Source organism: Psammomys obesus, unplaced genomic scaffold, assembly GCF_907164565.1.
Source record: "Psammomys obesus unplaced genomic scaffold, mPsaObe1.curated_primary_1811, whole genome shotgun sequence".
NCBI classification, from domain to species: Eukaryota; Metazoa; Chordata; class Mammalia; order Rodentia; family Muridae; genus Psammomys; species Psammomys obesus.
The window spans coordinates 1,488,273-1,497,666 of record NW_026596452.1 but is presented as its reverse complement, the minus strand read 5'-3'; the positions used below and the strand labels follow the sequence as shown (position 1 = coordinate 1,497,666).

The 9,394-nt window shown below is 38.5% G+C and overlaps 1 pseudogene; it reads right to left on the bottom strand.

Moving 5' to 3' along the window:
• Window positions 1–5,879: 5,879 nt before the first annotated feature.
• Window positions 5,880–7,116, bottom strand: LOC129669888 (heterogeneous nuclear ribonucleoprotein H-like; annotated as a pseudogene).
• Window positions 7,117–9,394: the final 2,278 nt, after the last annotated feature.

Genomic DNA, 9,394 nt, shown 5'->3' with positions numbered 1-9,394 from the left:
TTCCAATTTTAGGTCCTGGACAGTTTTATTCATTTACTTCTCCAGTTTATTTGAATTTGCATGTATCTCTTTAAGGGATTTACTCAGTTCCTTCACCTGTTTGGTTGTATTTTCTGGAGTTCTTTAAGGTATTTATTTTCTTCTTTTAAGGTCTCTATCATTTTCATAATCTCAGATTTAAGATTGTTTTCTTGTGCTTCTGGTGTGATAAGATCGTGTTTGCTATGGTAGGATTGCTGGGTATTGGTGGTGTCATATGGCTCTGGGTTGTGGTGGTGTTCTTGTGCTGACCTCTAGCCACTTTGTTGACTCTGTTATTAGTAGACCTGGTGGTCTCTGATGGTAATAGGTTACTGGGGTTGTAGGTAGAGCTCACAGTTCCAGATGGCCTCAGTCCTCTGGTTTTCCTGCTGCTCCCTGATTGATCCCTGTTGGTCTCTGGTGCCTCAGACTGTGGTGGGTCCAGGGGAATGGTGCAGGCCAGGGAGCTGCAGCTCCCTGATCTGTGCTGGTCTCAGGGGCTGCAGATCAGGGTGGTTCCTCAGAAATGGTGCAGGTCAAGAAAGTGCTGCTCCCTGATCTGTGCTCTTCTCAGGGGTGGATCCAGGTAGATCATGGGAAATAGCACAGGCCTGGGAACTGAGGTGGGGGGAACGCAGAGGAAGTGGAGCACAGAGGGCCCTGGGTAGTTCAACTTCTCACCTTTTCACTTTGCATATTGATGAGTTAGTTTTCCCTCTAAGCTGCCTTCCACAGTCACACAAGAGTGGTACATTTCTGGGTATCTTACCAAATATTTTAAAAATAAAAATTTTAGAATTATTTTTTAATGCTAAAAATCCCAGTAGCAGTGTGAGTGGCTGTGCCATGAAACCTGTTAGTACTATGGAGAACTACAGTTCAATCAACTTCTAGTGGAAGGATAAGTGACATCTCTGATTTGTGCTTCTTCTAACGGGTAGCAAAGTGCTGTTTCCCAGAATTCTGACTTCAGATTTTATCAGCCAGAACTGACAAATCATACTGCATGCTGGGGACCAGGCATGAGATTACTGTGGTTGGCTGTATCCCTATAGTAAGGGATAGGAGTACATTTTCTGGAGAATGAAATTCTAACAAGTAGAAATAAAGTGGGGGGAATGAAAGATGTAGAATATCTTGGATTGAGTTTAATAGAAACAAAATGAAACAAGGATTTTAATGTTAGAGACTGTTTGCAAAATGATTCTAAAAATGCCAGTAAGGGTGTTGTTATACCCAGTTCGCAAGCCCCCAAAAGATCTACAGGAATCGACTCTGTTGCAAAACACATGAGGGTCTTTTTATTGTAAATTACAAGCTGAAGCTTGGGCCCAGGTTAGTTGGGTGATTTATAGATTCTGGTCCATCCCAGCATTCCCAAGGTAGGGGCAATTCCTGCCTGGCAAGCATCTATTGGTCAAAATGCTACATTTTGAATTGATTGGCTATAGGAAGGTTCCCAGACCATTAATGACCAGGTGTCCCTCCCTAGGGGGATGGTCCAGTTTCCTAGCAACTGTATCTCTAGTGGGTGGGGAAAGAATGCAGTGAGGTGGCTCTTCCCCTCAGGGCATTACTAAACTTCTTTAGTAAGAAGTTTACCTACTTTACCTACTTTAGGTCTTAATAGCTGCTAATTTATATTTTGGTCTCTCAGTGTGAGTGGCTGTACCATGTAATCAGTTAGTACTATGGAGAAATGCAATTCAATCATGCTCTGGAATTCTGAGAGACATAGTAGAACAAGGCATTTCAGAGTTATGACTGAGGACCAGAGAGTTGGGCTACTTATAGACCAACTTTCACCACCCATTGGTTGGAAGTTGATGGAGGATATTAACTCAGGTTTAGTCTGAACCATATAGGCTAGGTGAATTACAAAGATCAAAAGAAGATCTCATCCAATCATTACCATGTCTGAAGCTGAAAGCTGCCAGTTAATTCACAAGTATGGGAACAAAGAAAATACCAAGGGCTGGTTGTGTTACACCCAGTTTGCGAGCCCCCAAAAGAACTACAGGAATTGACTCCATTGCAAAACACACGAGGGACTTTTTATTACAAGCTTAAGCCCTTGGCTGCGCTTTACAAAGACATACGGGCAAACAACCCCCGGCTCTGGGAGATCAAGGTTTTTAAAGGAACAAAAACGCCAGTGGGGTAGTACGAACCTTGGCATTATAGGATTGGGTAAGAGGAACAAAACACAAGTGGGGTGGTCTCTAGGGAAGCTGACCTTTAAAATGATTGGTCTGTTTTTAGGCGCCAAGACTGCTAACAGTCAGGCCTAGCTAGCTATCTGGGAGACATCTGACCTCTAGTTCTTAGGGGCCATGTGACTCCAATCACACCCTGAGGTTTATCTGGGTGGGAACTGCTGCTTGCCCATTATCTGAAAGGAATGTGGGACTCTGCCCTAGCCTCTGGGCTAGCCCTCTGCTATGAAAGGAATGTAGTGTTGTGATTCTGCCCCAGCCCCAGGAATTAACTCTAACCTTTTCAGTTGGAGTACAGAAAATATTGGGTACCACAGTAAGAGCCTGGTAAATACTTCAGTGTCTTCAGTTGGAGTACAGAAAATATTGGGTACCACAGTAAGAGCCTGGTAAATACTTCAGTGTCAGAATAAAGACTGAGAACGAGTTAAAAGAGCATTAAAAATTCACAAAACTTTAGAACTGGAAGTAACATTAACAGTTATCTAGGTTATTGAAATGTCTTCTACAGGCTCTTGAGTTTGAACACTTGGTCTCCAGCCCAAAAATGTTTTGGAAGGTTGTGGAACCTTTAGGATGTTCCTAACTAGAGGAGATTAGTTTTTGAAGTCTGGGCCTCTTGTGATCAGCTTAAACTTTTAAATAGCTACAGCCCCTCCTTAAAGTCTACTTTGGTTTTTAGCATTACTATAGCTGCTCTGTTAACACCTGCTGTTCCTTTTAAGGGTAACAGAGGCTTAGCATTTCAGAGGGCATTTTAAATTCAAGTTTTCAGGCTCTGCTTTCCAATGATTATGTCTCTATGGTTTCATTTCTCAAATTTTGTATACTTTGTTACCTGGACATGCTATGAAGTCTCCCAGCTGCAGAACCAATCAAATTAAAGTTCAATTAGAAACACTCTGTCTAGCTAGTCAGAATGATGTAATATTGCTTCCTACACTTGCATACTTGGTTGCCTTTTTGTAACATGGTTGTTACCTAGTTGTGGGTTGTTTCCTGCACTTAGTTACAGTTTTGTTATCTGATTGCTACTTGGTTGCAGTTTTTCTTACAAAACCTGTTTTAGGAGCAGACCAATGTCATAGTCTGGTTTCTGAATCCAGATTATGCTCCTGCCTGGTCAGTTCCGGTTTAATATTCAATAAGCATCTGTTGAGTTCAGTCTGGTGTCTGAATGGTCAGGGAACAGCTAGTCCAGAACCCATAACAGGCCATGAGGTTTATGGTAAAGTCCTATTTCTATTATTGTGTCTTTCTGCTTCTTGACTGTGGTCATAATGCCATCAGCTGTTCCATACTCTTGCTGTCATGGTGTCACTCATTGCCATGCCTTCCCTACCATGTTGAACTGTATCCTTCTCAAACTATGAGCCAAAACAAATCCATTGTCCCCTAAGTTGCCTCTGTCACATCAATGAAAAAAGTGACTAAAACAGAGGCAGATATTTATGACTTGCTCTTAGTAATGTTTTCTTATGCATGATATCAAAAGCACCAGCACAAAATAGAATAAATCGATAGTTTTGTACTTTATAAAAGTGAAAAAATGTTCATCAAAGGGTAGTGCTTTAAAAGATGCTCAATGTTATTAGTCACTAGGAAAATGCAAATCAAAACAACAATGAGATGACATTTTAATCCGTTTAGGATGTGTTAGATCAAAGGCTAAGTGTTGAGGAGGATATAGAAAATACAGGAATACACATACATTGGTGAGAATGAAAATTGCACAAGTGGCTTGGAAAAGTTTGATAGTTCCTCAAAAAGCTAACATATATACTGTGTCCTACTAATGTTCATGCCCAGGAAAATTGAAAACATGTATTTATTTTATTTTTAAAATTTTTATTAATTACACTTTATTAACTTTGTATCCTCCCTGTAGCTCCCTCCCTTCTCCCCTCCCAATCTCTCCTTCTCCATGCATGCTCCTCCCCAAGTCTACTGATATGGGAGGTCTTCCTTTCATTTTTTCTGATCCTAGTCTATTAGGTCTCATCAGGAGTGGCTGCATTGTCTTCCTCTATGGCCTGGTAAGGCTGCACTCCCCTCAGGAGGAGGTGATCAAAGAACAGGCCAATCAGTTCATGTCAGAGACAATCCTTGTTCCCATTACTATGGAACCCACTTAGACACTGAACTGCCATGGGCTACATCTGTGCAGGGGTTGTAGGTTATCTCAATGCATGGTCCTTGGTTGGAGTATCAGTCTCAGAAAAAAAAACCTGTGCCCAGATATTTTGGTTCTGCTGCTCTCCTTGTGGAGCTCCTGTCCTCTCCAGGTCTTACTAGAAAATATGCATTTAAACAGATGTATACAAGTATTCCTAGCAGCACTATAATAGCCCAAAATGGAAGCAACTCAAATGCTTATCAAATTGTGAATAAAATAACAAGTTTTGGAATGCTCATTTGATGGACTAGTATTCTATCATTAAAAGTATGTTTTAAGCTAGGCATGGTGGTGCATGTCTTTAATCCCAGCACTAGGGTGGTAGAGGCAGGTGGATCACTGTGAGCCAGCTTGGTCTATAAAGTGAACCCAGGACAGCCAAGACTAAATAAAGAAACCCGTCTTGGGGAATAAAAAGGAATATTTTACAGGATTAAGTCAGAAATGTATACAAAATACCTATCAAACACCCACAATATTATAAAAAGTGGTAACAAATATTTCAAAATAGCCAACATTTGAAGTTTTCAATGAATAGTCAGATCTGTCCTAATTGACTTCATCATGGAACTTAAACTAAGAAATTTCTGTGTTGTTTTTATATTTGAGGTAATAAGTGTTTCTATTCTATCAGCGTCACATTTCTTTAATTGTTGTAGTTTTGTAATATGGTTCAATATCCAGAAAGATAACTAATAACATTATTTTTTGTATGGTTTGTTTTCTATTTTTTTCTTTTTTTTAGCTTTTAAAAGGAAGATTTATTTGACAAGATTCACTAAGGGCAATATGCTTAAAGGAAATCACAATAAAATAAAAGACTTAAATCAAGGTTTCAGAAATTAGACCCAAAAGTAAGTATTGCTCCTCAAAATTTTTCCATTAACTTAAATAAAAAGCTTCAAACTCACCTGCCTTACAGGTTAGAAAATGCAATTAGAATTAACAAACAAGCCAAATGTTTCACTTTTAACTACAAACACAGCTTCTATGTCAAGTTTTAAAAAAATACATGTCTTTTCAACATATATCAACAGTGTTCAAGGTATGTAAAATAGCAACATTTAGCATAATTCAACTGCTTTAACCTAATTATGCTTACTGCTTACATATGTCCTACAGTAACTAGAGAAAAGCCGGAAATTATTTAACAGTTACAGCTTGCTCAACTTTGCCCTATCATCCTAGATGACTGCTATGTTCAGCATTGAACGTTATAGTTCTTTAAACAATGGCAAAGTTCACTCAAGAGAGTAAGACAAATCACAAGACTGGATTGCAAAAACTGTTAAAAATGATTTTTTTTTCTTTTTAAAAAATTGACCAAGAGTCAGTGATTATAATCAGTTACATTCCCCATCCACCACTCATACTGGACATGATAAACATTCCTCCCATTCCATTCACACCCATAGATGCATGGCTTCTGCTACTGTAGTAGCTACTGTTTACTGCTCCTTGGCTACTTATGCAATGTTTGATTGAAAATCACAGGAGATTTTCTGTAAAACTTGGTCATATCTGCTCATGGCCATTGTGGCCATCTCCATAACCACCGCTTAGCTGTTGGATGGCTGAACCACCATAACTAGACTGGTTTGACAAACCCATGACACCTAGCATTTGCCTGCCATAAACACCACCACTTGTTCCTGCTATAGAACTCAAGAAGAGTTCTTCATATTTGTGCTGCATATTTGCTTTGTCTTTTGACATAGCTGCAATAGCATCTTCATGCGTTGCAAACTTGACATCTGCTTCACCAGTTACTCTGCAATCAGGTCCAATCTCAATATGTACTTTCACAGGATTGAGTGATGAAAAAAATTATAAATACCATTTTCAGTAGCTCTGTATGTTAGTATCTTCATGTGTACATAGTGTCCTTTTGTACTCTGGAAGGTAGAGCCACCACCCCCAAATCTGTGGTCAGTCAATTGAGGTCTCTTCGAAATCTATCAGAACCAAATCCATAGCCATCATTATACCCATTATAATCATCATAGCCTCCACCATACACACCTCTCAAAGCTAGCTCTTCTGCCAATGCTGTTATACCATCTGACAACCCCAGGTCTGTCATAGGGACCTGAATACTGCATGGCCATAAATTTTTGTGGTGAATCACAATAACTTCAGCTTGACTGCTTTTAAGTATTTCAATATACCTGTGCCCTATTCTTTCCTTGTGTTTCATTAGAGCCTTTTTAGCTACTGCCTATGAAACAAACTGCAAAAGGGCTCCCCTGTACAACTCCCATAAAAGTCCAATGGCAATGTTATCCCATTTGGCATGATTTCCAACCCTTAATTTCTTCCAAAAGGGAGTCCTCTATGCCATACAAAGCCATCATTGGCCATGTCAAGCTATTAGGGCCAGTATGCTTTAATAGCCAATCCATTTCAGCATTGTTTGACTTGAATACTTCAACATATCTGTGCCCCATACTTTCTTTGTATTTTTTCAAGGGCAATTTGACTTCATCTTCTGATTCAAGTTCAACAAAAGCCTTACTACTCAGTGTACTTTTCTGGTATAGATGAAATTAATGCCTTCAGCCTCATTTTGAAATTTGCAGTAAGAAAAACAAACAAACAAAACAAACAACAACAAAACCGCTGCACTTCAGCCATGGAGCAGGATCAGGACAAGCCCTGGACCTTCACCACAGAGCCCTCTCCACCTTCTGCGCCCAGCATCATAGTCTGTTCTTGGATTCTTGGTGTAGAAACAAACTCCACACAAAGCTTCAGCATTGCTGAGAAGAAAATCGTATGGTTTGTATTTTTAACTGCATTTGTTTGTTTGTTTGTGCTTATGATGGCATACACGTGGAAATCAAAGAACAAATTGCCTGAGTTGGTTCTTTCCTTCTACTATGTAGATTCTAGAGATAGAACTTACATAGTCAGGCTTGTTGGCAAGTACCTTTACCCACTGAGCCACCTCACTGGCCCTTTGGATGGCTTTTAATTAGTTTTATATTATTTATTTATTTATTTATTTATTTATTTATTTATTTATTTATTCATTTATTTTTGCTACAGGATTTTGCTACATATCTTAGACTGGCCTTAAACTTTTAATTTCTCTGCCACAGACTCTCAAGTGTTGAGTTTACAGAACTGTGTTACCACCATTCCTGGCTTTAATTGGAATTTTAATCTTTTAAAAATAATTTTTGCCTCTGCTTATTTTGTTAAATGTTATTTAAACATCATGTTAAACAATTAAGAACAAACCGCATGAGACCATAATCTGAATTTTTAAATTTGTATGCTTCATTTAAAAATATCTATTTTTATATTTTATGTGTCTGAATGCTTTGCTTGTATACATTTTTGTGTACTACTAGTGAGCATGCTGCCTGAGAAGATGAGAACAGACCTTGAATCTCCTGGAACTGGAGTTACAAGTGGTTGTGAGCCACCTGATGTAGGTGCGAGAAACCAAATCTGGATTCTCTGTAAGAGCAGCCAGTACTCTTTTTTTTTTAAACATATTAATCTCTTTTAAATTAAATTTTTATTTTTTATTTTAATTACAATTTATTCACTTTGTATCCCAGCTGTAGCCCCCTCCCTCAGCCCCTCCTAATCCTCTCCCTCTCTCATCTCTTCCTATGCCCCTCTCCAAGTTCATGGATAGGGGAGGTCCTCCTCCCATTCCATGTGACCATAGCTTATTCTCTTAAAGGCCTCTGGATCATCTCTTTAGCCCCACCACAGTATGTTTATTTGACCATAAAACTAAATTGATCTTAAAAACATTTATTCTATGAAATAATAGTTGTTATCCAGACCCCTTTGTGAATCTAATAGTTTTATGAATTTTATTTCTATGAAATATTGGTAAAATCATTACTTCTTTAGCTCAATTATTATCCATGGATCCCTAGATCTCTATATTAAGAACTTTTGTTATCAACGATTTATTTTTTATCCTATTAAGCTCTGCATTTTAAAACTATGCACTACTCATAAATCCCATAAACTACTAAACCTTAAGCCATGATAGATATGCAAAGGACCTGAGGGGTAAAAAGTAAAAAAAAAAAAAAAAAAAAAAAAAAATCAATGGATTTGTGGGTAGACTGAGGGTGGGTGGAGATGGGAACAGGATGGATCAGGTCAGAGAGGGAGGGACAGATGGACAAAGTACTAGGAGAGATTATTAAAATTTGGGGACATTTGGGAGGGGATGAAGTAGAAACCTAAGGTAATAGGAACTCCCTGAACTCCATGAGGGAGACCTTAGTGAAAACTCCTAGTAATGCGGGAAACAGAGCCTGAACAAGGCCACCTTCTGGAACCAGGCAAGACTTCCAGTGTGCATTGATACTAGCAGTGGTTCTCAACCTTCCTAAGGCTGGAACCCTTTAATACAGAACCTCAAGTTGTAGGGACTCTGATGAAAACATTCTTTTGTTGTTACTTAATCACTATAATTTAGTTACTGTTAAGAATTATCTTATGTTTTATTTTTATTTTATTTTATTTTGTTTTAGATGTTCACCAGCTCCAGGCTTCTCCCTGTTTTCTTCAATTCTGTTTTCATATCTTACACCATTTTCTTCATCTGTCTGCATTTGTATTCCTGTATCACCATAAAAGTCTCCCTCTATTTTTTTTGTTTGTTTGTTTCCCCTTTATATGTCACTATTCATGCCTCTACTTGTGCTTCTATTTGTTTGGGTGTATTTGGCTGCATTTCTTTGAGAGCTTGGTTTGTTTCCTCTCTATATATGCTTTTAATTGTGCCTCTACTTGTTTGGCTGTATTTACCTGCATTTCATTGAGAGCTTTGTTCATTTCCTCTTTATGTGCCTCTATTGACTGAATAAGAACAGATTTGTGATCATTTTCCTTTTTTTTTTGATGAATTAGAAAATCCACTGTTATTTGGGATTGCTGGTGAAGCCATGATGTCCTGATTTTTGTTGGATATGTTCTTATGCCAACCTCTAGCCATCTGCTTACC